The 17,118-nt window shown below is 49.5% G+C and overlaps 1 long non-coding RNA gene across 1 annotated transcript; it reads right to left on the bottom strand.

Moving 5' to 3' along the window:
* Positions 1-1,370: 1,370 nt before the first annotated feature.
* On the bottom strand, positions 1,371-15,874 carry LOC104003150 (uncharacterized). Its single transcript, XR_675695.4, has 5 exons — positions 15,584-15,874; positions 7,834-7,971; positions 2,978-4,677; positions 2,175-2,339; positions 1,371-1,479 (listed from the first exon to the last, which is right to left on the bottom strand). It is a non-coding gene; the product is annotated as an uncharacterized LOC104003150 (long non-coding RNA).
* Between the last annotated feature and the right edge of the window lie 1,244 nt (positions 15,875-17,118).

Genomic DNA, 17,118 nt, shown 5'->3' on the forward strand with positions numbered 1-17,118 from the left:
ATCCCATAAACATTTCTTCTGAAGGCTTTCAAAGTTGGGGGAAGATGATGTTATTTAGCATTGTTAGAGTCTGGTAGACCATAAAGGAAAAATCTGGAGAAATGCAGTAAAATGAGGTTCAAGCCAGAAGGGATTATAAACGTTACATAGCCCAGAGAGTCTCCATCTTCAGTCCATCTTATTTGGTACTTTTTCTTTGCTTTTTCTATTTTATTGATTTTTGAATAGGCAATGCATGCACAATGGTACACAATTCCAAGAATACAAAAGGGGAGGAAGAGAAAGATAAGGTTTCCTTCTACCTGGGCTGCCAGCCACCCATGCCTCTCATAGGCAGCCACCATTACAGCCAAAGAGGCAGAACATGAACAGGCCTCGGCTCGGCCCGATGGCTCACGCCTGTAATCCCAGCACTTTGGGAGGCCAAGGCGGGCGCATCACAAGGTCAGGAGATCGAGACCATCCTGGCCAACATGGTGAAATGCCATCTCTACTAAAAATACAACAAATTAGCTGGGTGTGGTAGCATGTGCATGTAGTCCCAGCTACTTGGGAGGCTGAGGCAGGAGAATCGCTTGAACCTGGGAGGCGGAGGTTGCAGTGAGCCGAGATCGCGCCACTGCACTCCAGCCTGGGTGACAGACTGAGACTCCATCTCAAAAAAAAAAAAAAAAAAAAAAAAAATTAGGTCTCTGCTTTGCTCTCCAGTCCCACTTGCCTGGTCAATATCTCAAAGGCACCCTGAGCTCATTAGGTCCCAGATAGGCCATCTTCCTCCTGTTACAGGAAAGTGGTCCCGAGCCAGACCACAAGAGAGAGTTCTTTGGATCTCGCATAAGAAAGAATTCAGGGCAAGTCCACAGTGCAAAGTGAAAGCAAGTTTATTAAGAAAGTAAAGAAATGGCAGGGCATGATGACTCATGTCTGTTATCCCAGCACTTTGGGAGGCGGAGGCGGGCAGATCACCAGGTCAGGAGATGGAGACCATCCTAGCTAACACAGTGACACCCTGTTTCTACTAAAAAGAAAATGAAAAACTAGGCGGGCATGGTGGCACACGCCTGCAGTCCCAGCTACTCGGGAGGCTGAGGCAGGAGAATCGCTTGAACCTGGGTGGCAGAGGTTGCAGTGAGCTGAGATCGCGCCACTGCACTCCAGCCTGGGTGACAGAGCAAGACTCCATCTCAAAAAAAAAAAAAAAAAAAAAGTAAGTAAAGGAATAGAAGAACAGCTACTCCATAGACAGAGCAGCCCCAAGGGCTGCTGGTTGCCCATTTTTATGGTTATTTCTTAATGACATGCTAAACAAGGCATGGATTATTCATGTGTCCCCTTTTTTTAGACCATATAGGGTAATTTCCTGACATTACCTGGAATCTGTAAACTGTCATGGCGCTGATGGGAGTGTAGCAGTGAGGATGACCAGAGGTCACTCTTGTCGCCATCTTGGTGGATTTTGGCCAGCTTCTCTACTGCAACCTGTTTTATCAGCAAGGTATTTTTGACCTGTATCTTGTGCCAACCTCCTATCTCATCCTGTGACTTAGAATGCCTTAACCCTCTGGGAATGCAGCCAGTAGGTCTCAGCCTCATTTTACCCAGCCCCTATTCAAGATGGAGTTGCTCTGGTTCAAACTCCTCTAACACTCCCAAACAGGCTTTTCCTCCAGAGCTCCACGCTCAGAAAGCTCACTCCTCACCATCCAGTGATCACAACCAGAAACCAAGGACAACAAACCTCTCCCTTACCCCTTATCCTACCAGCCCCAAAGCCTATCCATTTTACCTCCAAAATGCCTCTCCACTTATCTGCTTTTCTCCAGTCTCACCCACCACAACCACCCAGCATCTGTCCGGGACTGGTCCACACCTTAGCCTCTGCTGTCTTCCTCAGACCCACCCAGTCCCCCTCCCCTGCCAGGCGGTTGGGCTCAGTGCTGATTTGAGTCCTCAGACCCACCCAGTCCCCCTCCCCTGCCAGGCGGTCGGGCTCAGTGCTGATTTGAGTGCACAACCACCCAGCGGGGCTTCTGCATGCCCTTGGATCAAAGACAAATTCCCTTCCGGGGCATACAAAACCCTGAGTGACCTGGAGCCCTCTCCCTCCCTCCCGCGTCCCCTCAGTACTCTTCCTTCCATCCCACTGAGCGCGTTCACTTACACAGGGTGCTTACCAGTCAGCTTTCCAGCTGTGGAATCTCTGCCGGCTGCATTTTTTGAGTAAATGGCTGTATGTACAAAAAGAGTTCACATTCATTCCTCTTTTTTTCTTGGAATGGGCAGAGCATGTTAAGTAGAATTTGATGATGGAGATGATGAAGAAATTCCTTGACGTTAATCTGAAATTGATCACTTGTTTAAAATTACAAAAACACATCTTGCTTTTGAAAGAACCAAAGGGAAATACCATTCAATGCCAAAAGAGGCCTAGGAAAGCAGGGATGAGCTCATTTGAAAAAGCCCCAGGAGCCTGATCAATGTCTAGGTTCTGGCTTTCCCAGAGGAGCCTCACTTGCCTTGCTTATGCTTTCTGCATGCAACACCTCCCAATGCAAAGAGAGGGTAGTCACAGGCTCTGGGTGGAATGGGAGATCCCCATTTGCCCCCACATCCTTCCTCCTCCTGGCACATTGGTCTACTGGGTAGCAGCCCTCAGGCTGGGGGGGCTCCCCAAGGGTTCCCTACCCAGGCCTCTGCCTCACTCTCCACTTCCGGCTTAGTTTTCCCCTCTTCCGAGTCCCTGGATTCCAGGGGACACCAGCTCTGTGAGCATGAACACTCAGACTAGGGGAGAGGCCCCGACAGTTGGCTGTGCGTGCCCAGAACTGCCTATCCAAGTAGACTTCTGCTGTCAAGCCAGAGACACTAAGGAACACCTACTCAATGAGCAGTAAATCCCTCATGACGCTAGGAGAGGGTGGGCACACCCATTCCATCTCCCACCCACCCCACTCCACACCCCACCAATTGCACTCACCCTTGATCTCAGCCAGCTGTCCCCTGGTGTCCTCCACTGGCCTTGGAGATGCAGGAGTACGGGAGAAGCGGAATAAATCCCACCCCAGCAAGAAAAATACAGGTCCCAGAGGCACTCAACAGACATATGTTCCCTTCCTCCTTCTCTCCTGGTGACAGTGACAGATAGGGGCCCCCTGGGGCGGGTGGATATTTTCATCTTCCAAGAGAATGCACTCCATTACTCCAGGACTTTTCTGTCCTCTCCGCCTCCACACAGCCTTCCAGCCTAACACTCAGTCTCTCAAGGAATATTCTTGACACTTTAAAGGATCTGGCCAGCACATAAGCCAATGTGGCTGCATTCTTTAATTAATATTTATTGAGTGTCCCTATTAGGTGCCTGGCAAGCTCAGAGTGTTGTATGTGGCTAAAATATCTATTCCCCTTCCTCTCCAAGAATGTGCGTTCCTGGACAACCCAGGAATGTGGACATGCCAAGTAAAGGAGCAGCACACTCTAGCAACAGCAAGAGCTGGGAGTCCACAGACAGAGGCAGGACTCAGGGCCAGAGGGCAGGGGCTTGAGCCCTGGGGTCCCAGATGGGCTGTGTGACATCTAGCAGGTAATGTCACTTCTCTGAGCCTGTGTCTACAAAAATGTGATTGGCAATATCACTCTGCCTGCCTCCTGGGGCTGGGAATGTTGTAGAAACCAAGTAAGATCACATAAGTGATGTCTCTGGAAAAGTTTAAAAAGAATACCACATATTTCCTCCTAAATAAAATCTTTGGTGTCTGTCTTGATAGGCACAAAAATTGAATCAGGTTTAAAAGAATAGGATCCTAGGAAGTCAACATCTGAAAAACGCTATTCGTGGCATGAATTTAGATTTTGAGGCTCTGATCCAAACTGTGGATGAGCGCCTTTACCCTTTGATAAATATTAAATATACTCATCTTCAATTCTGTATCTTCAATTATATATATATCCTTCCCAATGTGTATGTATGTATATATAATACATATACATATAATTGAAGATTATATAAATGTATTATATACGTATACAATTATATATGTATATAATACAATTATACATGTATGTAATCTTCATTATATGTACATGTATTACATGTACATACACACATACACATTGGGAGGAAGGACAGTCCTTTCCAGAGGTCTCTTTGCAACAATTTGATGCTGCATAGTTGCAAATGCAATAAACTCTATACATGTGGCTATGAATTAATTAGACTGTGAGATACCGTAAGTGAAGAGTTAGGTATGCAAACTTCAGAATTTTAATTTCTTTTCTTTTCTTTTCTTTTCTTTTTTTTTGAGACCAAGTCTCGCTCTGTCACCCAGGCTGGAGTGCAGTGGCACAATCTCGGCTCACTGCAAGCTCCGCCTCCCGGGTTCATGCCATTCTCCTGCCTCAGCCTCCCAAGTAGCTGGGACTACAGGCGCCCACCACCATGCCCATCTAATTTTTTGTATTTTTAGTAGAGAAGGGGTTTCACCGCATTAGCCAGGATGGTCTCGATCTCCTGACCTCGTGATCCGCCCGCCTCGGCCTCCCAAAGTGCTGGGATTACAGGCGTGAGCCACCGTGTCCGGCCCAGAATTTTAATTTCATCCATTCTTATCGGATGTGTAAGTTGGTGTCAGCTTTCTGGACAGCAGCAGATGATTTGAATCAAGAGCCTTAAAAATGTTCCTGTGGATACACAAAATGTGGTAAATTATACATATATATAGTTTCCATCTATAATAGTCCACTATACACATACACACACACACACACACACACACATATACACATATATATGATGGAATATTATTCAACCTTAAAAAAGAAAGAAATTCTGACACATGCTTCAGTATGGATAAACCTTGAAGACATACTAAGTGAAATAAGCCAGTCACAAAAGCACAAATACTGCATAATTCTACTTATATGAGGTAGTCAAATTCAGAGTATAGAAAGTAGAATCAGCCGGGCACGGCAGCTCATGCCTGTAATCCCAGCACTTTGGGAGGCCAAGGCGGGCGGATCACGAGGTCAGGAGATCAAGACCATCCTGGCCAACATGGCAAAACCCCGTCTCTACTAAAAATACAAAAAAATTAGCCAGGCGTGGTGGCGGGCGCCTGTAGTCCTAGCTACTCGGGAGGCTGAGGCAGGAGAATGGCGTGAACCCGGGAGGCAGAGCTTGCAGTGAGCCGAGATCGCGCCACTGCACTCCAGCCTGGGCAACAGGGCGAGACTCCGTCTCAAAAAAAAAAAGTAGAATCAAGGTTACCAGGGGCCGGGCAGAGAGGACAGGGAATTATTGTTTAGTGGATATGGAGTTTCAATTACGGAAGATGAAAAAGTTCTAGAGATGGATAGTAGTGATGTTTGCACAGCAATGTGAATATACCTAATACCACTGAACTATATGCTTTAAGATGGCTAAAATGGTAAATTCTTTCTTTTTTTTTTCGAGGCAGAGTCTGGCTCTGTCACCCAGGCTGGAGTGCAATAGCGCGATATTGGCTGACTGCAACATTTGCCTCCCAGGTTCAAGCATAAAATGGTAAATTATATGCATTTTACCACAATTTTTAAAAACGTTCCAATTCTCTGACCCAGTATTCCATCTAGATATCTGCTCAAAGGACAAGAACAGAAGATTAGGTGGCTCACAACTGTAATACCAGCACTTTGGGTCACAGGTGATAAAAGTCTTTGATACTGACCACATTGGGTAGCCAGCAGATGAGGTTCCATCCACACCAAGTGTCATCACTCAACTAACCTTGTGACCTTGGACACATCACTAAACCTCACTGGGTACCACCAAAAGAGGCATCAAGAAAGGCAGTGGTTAGAAGCACAAACTCTAAACTCTAGAACTAGGCTACCCCAATTCAAACATTGGCTCTGCCCCTTACAGTCATTATGACTCAATATTCACATCTGTAAAATGGGGGGATAATAATAGCACTTTCGTTGTAGGGTTGTTCTGAGAATTAAATTAGTAATTGTATTAAAATACACAAAAGTTCTTAGAAAAGTACCTGACACATAGTAGTGTTCTATAAGTGTTAGCTGTAAAAATAACAACCATCAGCTGGGCGCTGTGGATTGCACCTGTAATCCCAGCCATTTGGGAGCCCGAGGCAGGTGGATGACCTGAAGTTAGGAGTTCAAAACCAGCCTGGCCAACATGGTGAAACCCCGTCTCTACTAAAAATACAAAAATTAGGCCAGGCGCGGTGGCTCACGCCTGTCATCCCAGCACTTTGGGAGGCCAAGGTGGGTGGATCACAAGGTCAGGAGATTGAGACCATCCTGGCTAACACAGTGAAACCCTGTCTCTACTAAAATATATATATATAAAAAATTAGCCAGGCTTGGTGGCGGGCACCTGTAATCCCAGCTACTCGGGAGGCTGAGGCAGGAGAATGGCATGAACCCGGAAGGCAGGGCTTGCAGTGAGCCGAGATTGTGCCACTGCACTCCAGCCTGGGCGACAGAGCAAGACTCCGTCTTAAAAAAAAAAAAAAATTAGCTGGGCGTGGTGGTGGACGCCTGTAATCTCAGCTACTCGGGAGGCTGAGGCAGGAGAATCACTTGAACCCAGGAGGCGGAGGTTGCAGTGAGCCAAGATTGTGCCATTGCACTCCAGCCTGGGTGACAAGAGCAAAACTCTGTCTCAAAAAAAAATCAATATTATTATTAATAAAATTTAGCTGTACATGGAAAAAAACAACTCTTAGGCTAGAAGGTAGATGACCTCATTTAAAGATGAAATTTTACATCCTGAAATAAGAGATTCTGTAGAGTCTCTTTTCTTGGGAATTGTGGACTCAGAGTTGGGAATAACATTAGAAATAATCGATAAGAAAGGTCATTCAACCTGTCTGAAGACTTTCAGGAACTGTGAGTTCCCTGCTTTCAAGGAAACCCATTCTTCCTTGCTGAACTTTCTAGTTAAAAGGCTGACTCCAATCTGAGTTGAAATTTACCGCTTATAACTTCCAGCTATTTTTTTTTTCTTTGAGACAGGGTCTGGCTCTGTTGCCCAAGCTGGAGTGCAGTGATGACACTGCAGCCTCTTCCTCCAGGGCTCAAGCAATCCTACACACCTCAGCCTCCCAAGTAGCTAGGAGTACAAGTGTGCACCACCACACCTGGCTAATTTTCTAAAAATTTTTTGCAGGGACGGTGCCTCCCTATGCTGCTCAAGCTAGTTTTGAACTGGCCTCAAGTCATCCTCCTGTCTCCTGTTCCCAAAGTGCTGGGATTACAGGCATGAGCCACTGTGCCTGTCCTAATGTCTACCTATTGATCCTACTCTTACCTTCAGCAGCTGCATAACAAATGTAATCTAATTCCACCTGCCAGCCCTCCTTGAACACCTTTCCTGCATCCTCCTTCACCCTCTCTCCTATCAACTGAACATTCTCTCTTCTGTCAGGTGATCATCCCAGGACAGGACGTCCAGCTCATGGTCACCCTCCTTTGGGAACCTCAATTGGTCTACATTTCTGTTAAAAATTGCCACCCAGACTGCAGTGTTTGGGTCTGGAATGTTCTAGCTATGAATGAGGAAGGGAAGGGAAGGGAAGGGAAGGGAGAGGGAAGGGAAGGAGGGAGGGAGGAAATGAGGAAGGAAGGAACGAAGGAAGGGAAGGGAAGAGGGAGGGAGGGAGGAAAAAAGGAAGGAAGGAAGGAGGAAGGAAGGGAGGAAAGAAGGAAGAAAGGAAGGAAGGAGGGGGAAAGAAGGGACGGAGGGAGGAAGGAGTCTAATCAGCATCACAATATACAAGAACCATTCTCTCCCTTGTGTTTTTAATGACAGTCCCTTCCTTCCTTCTTTCCTACCTCAATAATTAGCTTTTCCAGGAGGAGCTTCCGGAGCTCATTGGTTTGGGGATGGGGGCATGCCTCCCCAGATCTTCTCCCTCCCTGGGGAGATAGGGCCGCAAGCCCCACTGGCCAATGCCCATTCACTCTGGGAGCCTGCCAAAAAAAAAGGCAGCACAACAGAAAAGCCGAAATCAGAAAGAAGCCCTCTTATCATGCAAATAAAGAAGCTTGCCAGTGACTGACTCAAAGCATCCCATCTCTCCTGATAGATGTAGGATATCGGAATGTTCATTAGTGCTGCTTAACAGATATTTCCGTTTCCATTCCCAGGTGAAAGGTAGAACTGCATACCCCCGGCCCGGCCCCCCTTGGAGTGAGGGTAGCAATGCGTCTTGGTTTAGCCAGTGAAATGTGAGTGGCAGAGCCACACACTATTGCCCTGCTCTTCTAGCCTGCCACTGGCAATCGTGCCCACCTAGAGATGGGATGTCCCTCAGTGGAGATGACCAGAGCAGAGCCCTCCAGACAACCCAGGGTGGACACAGAGCATGAGTGGAAAATGGACCTTTGTTGCTGGACCACTGGAAAAAAAGGTTGTCGGGGGGTAGAATATGTCTATGTCTACTTGCCAACTTGACCTGACCTCAGGGATCCTGGGGAACAGAAAATGGAATCTCATATAGATGGAGCCACAGGGATCTAGAGAGAGGCCCAGACCCTGTCATTCCCAGGTGTGATCTTGAGAAAGTCACTTGGACAATGCAGGCCTTCATTTTATTTATATTTTATTTTATCTAATTTTTGAGACAGGGTCTCACTCTGTCAGACAGTCTAGAGTGCAGTGGCACTATCACGGCTTACTGCAGCCTCGACTTCCCAGGCTCAAGTGACCCAACCACCTCAGCCTGTACGTGGGATTACAGGCGCACACCACCATGCCCAGCTAATTGTTGTGTTTTTTTGTAGAGACAGGGGTCTTGCTATGCTGTTCAGGGTGGTCTCCAACTCCTAGGCTCAAGCAATCCACCCGCCTTGGCCTCCCAAAGTGTTGGTATTAAAGGCATGAGCCACCACAACTCTAACAAGAGTTTTCTTAACTCTACAAGAAGAGATTCTGGTTAGGTGATCTTCCCTCAGCTCACACAAAAGACAAGACAATCTTAGTGCAAGATTAACATCTTTGGGGGAATCTAGGTGAAAGTTACACAGGATATTTCCATAGTATTTCTTACAAATGCATGTGAATTTAAAATGCTCTAAAAAAAAAAACTTTTAAAAAATTGAAATAAAAAAAATACCCTTAGAGTTGAACCCAGTTCTCAAAGCACTGGTTTGTGGGTTTTATGGTAAAATTCTTCGGGACAGAAACTCCTCCAAAACCCTCCATGGGGTTTCCTGAGTGTGGGGAATTTGGCTGTGACCCTCATTCCTTCTCCCTCAGCTGGACTCAACCCCACCCATCCCCAGACCTCTGGAGAAGTTGCTGGCAACCTAGTCAACTCTCAACAATGGCAAACGAAGAGTTGCCATTTTCTTCCTCAGTTACAAAAATGAAATATTGAAAAAATGTTTATGTGTACTATCACAATAGGTGTTCTTTCACAATGTAAAAACTTTCAGGGCCGGGTGCGGTGGCTCACGCCTGTAATCCCAGCACTTTGGGAGGTAGGGGCGGGCGGATCACCTGAGGTCAGGAGATTGAGACTATCCTGGCTAACACGGTGAAACTCCATCTCTACTAAAAATACAAAAAATTAGCCAGGTGTGGCGGTGTGCGCCTGTAGTCCCAGCTGCTGGGGAAGCTGAGGCAGGAGAATGGCGTGAACCCGAGAGGCAGAGCTTGCCGTGAGCCGAGATCACGCCACTGCACTCCAGCCTGGGCGTCAGAGTGAGACTCTGTCTCAAAAAAAAAAAAAAAAAAAGAAAAAAGAAAAAGAAAGGGGTTTTACTGCTCCCTAGAGAGGCCCAGTGGGACAGCCCTTGTTTTAGACAGGGAGCAAGGACCCCAGGGCTCTGATGGCCTCGTGCCCCCAGGTAAACTGTTCGAACTCTCTAAATTTATTTGCCTGGGGGAGCGTTGGGGGAGGGAAGAGAGGAGTGTTGGTCTCTCCCAGCTCTAAAGTTTTAATGCTGGAAATCAACTTAATTAATTAATTAATTAATTTTTATTTTTATTTTTTATTTTTGAGACAGAGTCTCATTCTGTCGCTTAGGCTGGAGTGCAGTGGTGCGATCTCGGCTCACTGCAACCTCCGCCTCCTGGGTTCAAGCAATTATCTGCCTCAGCACCCCAAGTAGCTGGGATTACAGGTGTCTACCACCACGCCTGGCAAATTTTTTTTGTATTTTTAGTTTTACCATCTTGGCCAGGCTGATCTTGAACTCCTGACCTAATGATCCACCCGCCTTGGCCTCCCAAAGTGCTGGGATTACAGGCGTCAGTGCCCGCGCCTGGTGAAATGAACCTATTTTATATAATTTCTTTTCTTTACTTTCTTTTTTTTTTTTGAGACAGAGTCTCGCTCTGTCACCCAGGCTGGAGTGCAGTGGGCGATCTCGGCTCACTGCAACCTTCACCTCCTGGGTTCCAGCAATTCTCCTGCCTCAGCCTCCTGGGTAGCTGGGACTACAGGCGCACGCCACCATGCCCGGCTAATTTTGTATTTTTAGTAGAGACAGGGTTTCACCATGTTGGCCAGGCTGGTCTCTAACTCCTTACCTCAGGCGATCCGCCCACCTTGGCCTCCCAAAGTGCTGGGATTACAGGCGTGATCCACCTCACCCGGACTATTTTATATAATTTCTAAACTTTTTATTGATACAACTTATTAATACATATAGAAAAATGCATATGGATCTTAAGCATACACCTTGCTGAATTTTTCAAACTGAAAACACCTAGCTAGCCAGCTCCCAGCTCAAAAGGCAGAACATCACCAACCTAGACTCTCCTTCCCTTCACCCTCCCACTCACTCCCCAAGAGTAACTACTAGTCTGGCTCCTCACACCTGAGGTTACTTTTGCCTGCTTTGAACTGTATATGAACAAGATCACATTTTTTTTTTTTTTGAAACGGCGTCTCGCTCTGTCACCCAGGCTGGAGTGCAGTGGCACTATCTCGGCTCACTGCAACCTGTGCCTCCCGGGTTCAAGCAATTCTCTGCCTCACCCTCCCAAGTAGCTGGTATTACAGGCGTCTGCCACTATGCCCTGCTCAATTTTTTTGTATTTTTAGTAGTGACAGAGTTTCGCCATCTTGGCCAAACTGGTCTTGAACTCCTGACCTCATGATCCACCCACCTTGGCCTCCCAAAGTGCTGGGATTACAGGCGTGAACCACCCCACCCAGCCAAAGATCACATTTTTTAAAATGCACTTTTTTTAAAATTTCAGTTTACACATAGAGGAGTTCAGGATGGAGTTCTTTTTGGTTTGGACAACTGCAAGCTACTTTAAAATCACAATACATGGGATAGGATGTGATTTAAAAACCAAATTATTTTACTCTGCCTGATCAACTCGCCAACCGGTCTTGGCAGTTTCTTTCTAAGGGTCCCCTGGGCGCCACTGCTAACCCTTCCCCTTCTTAGAATGCCTAAATCCTGTGAATCCTGTGATTCTAAGGCCCAATCTAGACCAGCTAAATTGGGTCTTTTTATTTTTTTTAACCTTTTCTTTTAGAATATTTTTAGGTTTACAGGAAGGTTGCAAAGAGAGTTCCAGTATTACCCCATATTCAATTTCCATCTTAAATTATTCTGTCAATATTCGTCACAACCCTGAAACTAGCATTGGTATATTACTATTAACGAAACTCCATACTTTACTCCAATTCATTTTTCCCTAACGTCCTTTTTCTCTTCCAGAACCCATCCAGGATTCCACACGGGTCAAGTATTTTGTAGAATGTCCTTCAACAGGATTTGTCTGATGTTTTTCTCATCGTTAGACTGGAATTATGGGTTAGGGGAAAGAAGTCCACAGAGGTGAAGGGCCACTCTCATCCCATCATATTGCGGTGCATGCTGTCAACATGACTTAGCACTGGTGATGCTGACCTTCAGCACTGGTCAGGTAGTGTTTGCAGGTTTCCCCACTGTAAAGTTCTTCTCTCCCACAACCTCCTTCCATACTGTGTGTAGCCTTTGGAAGCAAATCACTAAGGGCAGTGCACCCTCAACGGGAGAGGGAATTAGGCTCTACTTCCTTCAGGGGAGTTTACCTACATACACAGATACGTAGTGTTTTGTCTACATGAATTATTTGAAATTATCTGCATGCGAGATTGTCTCTTCTTCTCCATGTACTTATCCAACCATGCCTTTGTATTAGCATGGGTTCATTCACAAGTATTTTATTTATTTATTTATTTGTTTATTTATTTATTTATTGAGACGGAGTTTCGCTCTTGTTGCCCAGGCTGGAGTGCAGTGGTGCAATCTTGGCTCACTGCAACCTCTGCTTTCAAGTGATTCTCCTGCCTCAGCCTCCTGAGTAGCTGGGGTTACAGGTGCCCGCCACCACGCCCAGCTAATGTTTGTATTTTTAGTAGAAATGGGGTTTCACCGTGTTGGCCAGGCTGGTCTCAAAACTCCTGACCTCAAGTGATCCGCCTGCCTCAGCCTCCCGAAGTGCTGGGATTACAGGCGTGAACCACCGCACCCGGCCCCTATTTTATATTTTATATTTGAATCTAATACTACATTATTGATTTTGTTGTTCCAGTTGTTCCAGGTTTGAGGCTGGGCCCTCTTTCAGGTTGGTCCCTGTGTCCTTCTGACATACCCACATCCCTTTCATCTTGAGCACTTTCTTACTTCCCAGAACCACAAGGTGCTCCGGACTCATCTTCAGCATTTCCAGCCCCAGTCCTAGGATCCGCCATTTTTGAACATTTTGAACAGAGCAGACTGGCCAGTTTTGACCCCTTTTTCCATTAAGATGTAGGTAGTTCTCTTGCGGGAAAGAACCCAGCCTTATTATCTGGTGCAAGTAACTTGAAAGGGAGTTCAGTGTTTTACAGGGTGTTTGTTTCCATGGCTGGCATAGCTAGGACCTCACCTTCAGGCCCATCGCCCTTTCTCTCAAAAGGTTTTCAGTTTGCTAGAAGCCACTTTCCTCCCTCACTTTACTTAGATTGCAGTGTAGACCCGCCCCAAGTGAGTCAGGCTAAGGAGTTGAGAGAATAATTTAGAGAGGCCCTCTTCTCCTCCTGCAAGTCCTTTGACCTGCCAGCCTGCAAATCTGCTATATAAAGATAGATAAGTAGCCAGCTAGCTACACACACACACAAACACACACACACACACACACCCCCATATACCAAAACCGAGAAGGCTACGGAGAGAGGGCAGTGGAGGCATTCACTCTGAGAATTACTGTTCAAAGGGGAAAAACAGGGAGGCACTTGGGCAATCCAGAAATGCAGGTCTGAGCTGGCCTGGGGTTTTAGCAAAGGAGGAGTGAGTTCTTCAGAACAGGACCAATTAAAACCTTTTAAAGTAATTGTTCCCCTGCCTTCTTTCAAAGTTGAGCTCTAATCGTGGCCTTTCATTCTTCCCACCACTCCATCATTTTAAATTAACCTTGCGATTCCCTGCAGCTGCCTCTCACCCATCACAGACATGCTAATGCACGTGTGTGCTGCTGGGGGGCGGTGGGAGGGGACCCTGACACTAGCTTTGTGAAACAGCCATCCTTGTGGGCTCTGTTCCACTCACCCCCCTACCCACCCTGGCAGAGCAGAGGGGAGGGAGGAAGGAAGCAGGCAGGTTAGCAGAGCGCAGGACCAGGCAGTAAAGTCTCCTAGCTGCGCTACCTCGGGGTGTCCACATTACTCAGCCCCTCGGAGCCATGGGGGTGGGGAGGGCAGGGCCTCCTGGGACAGGACCATAAACCGTTTATGGCTCCCCAAATGTGACACATCAAGTCGACATCACCTGTTCACCTTCATTCTTCTCTCCCTTTGTGAAAAGTCCCTCTTCGCATTCCCTCCGGGCCTCTCCCCTCCTGACCCTTTGGAGTAGGAGCCTTCAAAGCCCTGAAGGTTCCCAAGTGATGTGGGAAGTAAAGTTCTCAATGGAGGTCTCCTCCTAGTGAAAGGGCACTCTGTAATTAATGGAACTGGCCAGACCGTGAAGGTTACCTTGACCTTGTCTGCATGATAAATACAACTGGAGCGGGGCGGAAGGCACACCATTCAGAAAAGCAAACTGCTTGCATCTTCTTTATTTTTAATCTCACTCCATTTTGCTTCTCTGCAGGATCAGAGCAAGTTAAGGAGAGACAGCCTCTGTCTTTCAATCCTAGGGGCAGCTCGTGCAGTCGCCCCGCCGCGGCCACTCTCCTAACACGGGCAGAGGGGGCAGCGACGTGCCCCGGTCGCTCAGCCAGCTGGTGGCAGGGCTGTGACGGCAACCCAGGCCCCCAGACGCCTCTCCGCGTCTAGGCGCTTCCCATAATGGAAGGCTTCGCTCCATTAAAAGTTATTTTAGGGAATCCACAAGCCCACCGCCATCCCCCCCAAAGTGGAAATTTTATGTAAACGAGTCAAAATAAAGCAACAGTTTCTTAATAAGTATGTTTGGAGTTACACTCTGGGCTAAGACGAGCCGAATCGGGCGAGGGGATGCGGACTTAAAGGTTCCAGTGTTCTTCTCCATACGGCAAGACTATTTTTAAAAATTTAAGGACGTCTTCCAGTCCACAGTCCACACCGCCTACACCCCCGCAGGTCAGACAGGCGCGAGTTCAGCCCGGTGACCCCGCCATCCTCGCGGCCCCCACCCTGTGGCCAGGGAAGAGGGCGCGGCCGACCCCAGCCCCCTCACCGAAACCGCGCCCGTCCCCTCCCCCATCGCGGTCCCGCACGGCGGCGGGGGGGCCGAGGGGTGGCGGCACCGGGATCCCGCCGCCGCCCCGGCGCGCACGGAGGCAGGGTTGGGGGAAACACGATTCCTGGGGAGATCGGAGGAGGCGATGCCGCCGAGGCTGCGGGGGAGTTCTCCCGGAGAACTCGGGGGCCGGGTGGGAATGCGACCTCCAGGGGAGCTATCGCTGCTCCCCCGTAACTGCCGCAGGGACCCTCCCGGGGTGGGGGTGGGGACGCGGGGCTTCCGTCCCTTCCGGGCCGCGGAGGTGCAGGCCCGAGGGGCCCGTGCAGAGTCAGACGCCGGGTGTGCGCGGCCCGTGACTCAGCCGGGTGGCGACGCGAGGCCGGGGAGGCAGGGGGAAGGGGCGGGCGGGCCGGGCGCGCACCCGGGACCCCGCGGCCTCGGGAGAAGCGAGGTGCGCGCGCCCAGGAGTGGGGGGCGGGGCGGCGGGCGCGCGCGCAGCGGAGGCGCCGGGCGGCGGCGAGGGCCGGGCCGTATGCCGTCTTCCCGGCGCCGCGCTCCCAGAGCTCGCGCCGCCTCCTGGGGCGCCGCGCGGGTGGCGCAGGTAGAGGCCGGGCGGGGGTGGCAGCCACCCCGGGGCTCAGGTTCCAGCCGCCAGGCTTGGCCCTCAGCGGGCGCTGTCAGAGGGCGGGCGGGCCCGCGGGAGCGGGGCGGCGGCGGCAGAGGAGCGCAGGGCGGGCGGAGACCGTCGGGGTCACCTCTCCAGCCCCCCGCGGTGGCCGAGCCACCCGCAGTTGCGCTCGAGGCGCCGAGGCGGGGTGGCCGAGCGAGACCCGGGCCGGGCGCGGCGCGGGCCGCACAGCCGCGGCGGCGGCTGCAGACCTGTAAACCTTAATGACAGCAATCTTGCCCGTCTGCGCCTCTGACTCACGCGGTGACCCAGCCTCCAGTCACCCGGCGGCCGCCCTCCGGCCTCAGTTTCCCCCGCCGCCGAACAATGAAGCCACTGTGTCGCCGTTCATTCCTGAGCGCCGTTTCACACGCGGAGCGCCGCTGCCTCCCTGGGGAAGGGACCGAGGCGTCCGGCTTTTAATTATCCCCGGTGGGCGGGCGTTGGGAGGCCGCGCTCTGCTGGATAATTGAACCCTGGGACTATTCCCTTGTCAGCCCAAGCTCTTTATCTTAAGCCGTCCTTTCCCCTTCATCGTATTTAAATTTTACCCCTTCCTCTCCACGCTGGTGGGACTGCTTGAAAAACAATGAAATGGGCCGGTTAGGTGGCTCACGCCTGTAATCCCAGCACTTTGGGAGGCCCAGGCTGGGGGATCACCTGAGGTTAGGAGTTCAAGACCAGCCTGGCAAACATGGTGAAACCCTGTCTCTATTGAAAATACAAAAAAAAAAAAAAAAGAGGAAAAAGAAATTGGCCGTGCATGTGGCGCATGCCTGTAATCCCAGCTACTTGGGAGGCTGAGGCACGAGAATCAGTAGAACCCGCGAGAAGGAGGTTGTAGTGAGCCGAGATGGCGCCATTGCACTCCAGCCTGGGCGACAAAGCGAGACTCCGTCTCAAAAAAAAAAAAAAAAGAAAGAAAAGAAAAGCAATGAAATGACTCCCCGCCTAGTTTAGGCAATTTGTGTTTTCCCGAATATCAAGGGTTCAGTCAATTTGCTCGCAACGAACTTCAGCCCTTCCTGTGGGCCAGGCCCAGTGTGCCCAGCACTGAAGCCACCGCTGCTCAGAAGCCACAGCAGGTTCTGAGGAGGCACAGCGGCGGAGAGGCCACCTCTTCCTGGTTCTGTTCTGCAGGCATAAAAGGGATCAGACTACTGACGGGCGAAGCTGAGTAAACCCCACATACATTATTATGCTGAGTGAAGAAGCCAAACACAAAAGGATACATATGGTGTGGCCCCCATTTATGGAAAACCCTAGAAGAGACAAATGTAGTCCCTAGTCCACCAAAAGTATTGGTTGTTTTGCGGTGGGGGTGGGGGCAGTGACTGGGATGAGGACAAGGGAATTCTGGGGGTGATGGAACTGTCCCATATCTTGATTGAGTCTCTGGCACCTGCGACCGCAGAGCACTCCCCACCCACCTACCAGCCTCTCTGGACCCTGAGACTTCAGGTTACTGAGGAGTCAGTAACCTTCCCCACTGGAAGGCCTTTCCCCCATGGCCCCTCACCCCCCATTCCTCCCTGGCTCTGGGTGCCCCATCTCCAGGAGCGGTTATGTGGATGGACGTATACAGTTGTCCCAACTCATCCAACACTGAATGCAAAATGGGTGCATCATACTGTATGTAGGTGGTACCCCAAGAAAGCTGGCCGAAGCCTTAAGGGTGTGGGAAGCCAGGAGGCTAGGAGGCTTGGTGAGGGTAGCACTTTGGTCATGGAAGGGGATGGAGAGGAGAAACGTTGCTTGTTGAGGTCTCCAAAGAGAAGGCGTCACATGTTTTATGG

The sequence above is a fragment of the Pan troglodytes genome, chromosome 17 (assembly GCF_028858775.2).
Source record: "Pan troglodytes isolate AG18354 chromosome 17, NHGRI_mPanTro3-v2.0_pri, whole genome shotgun sequence".
Taxonomy (NCBI): Eukaryota; Metazoa; Chordata; class Mammalia; order Primates; family Hominidae; genus Pan; species Pan troglodytes.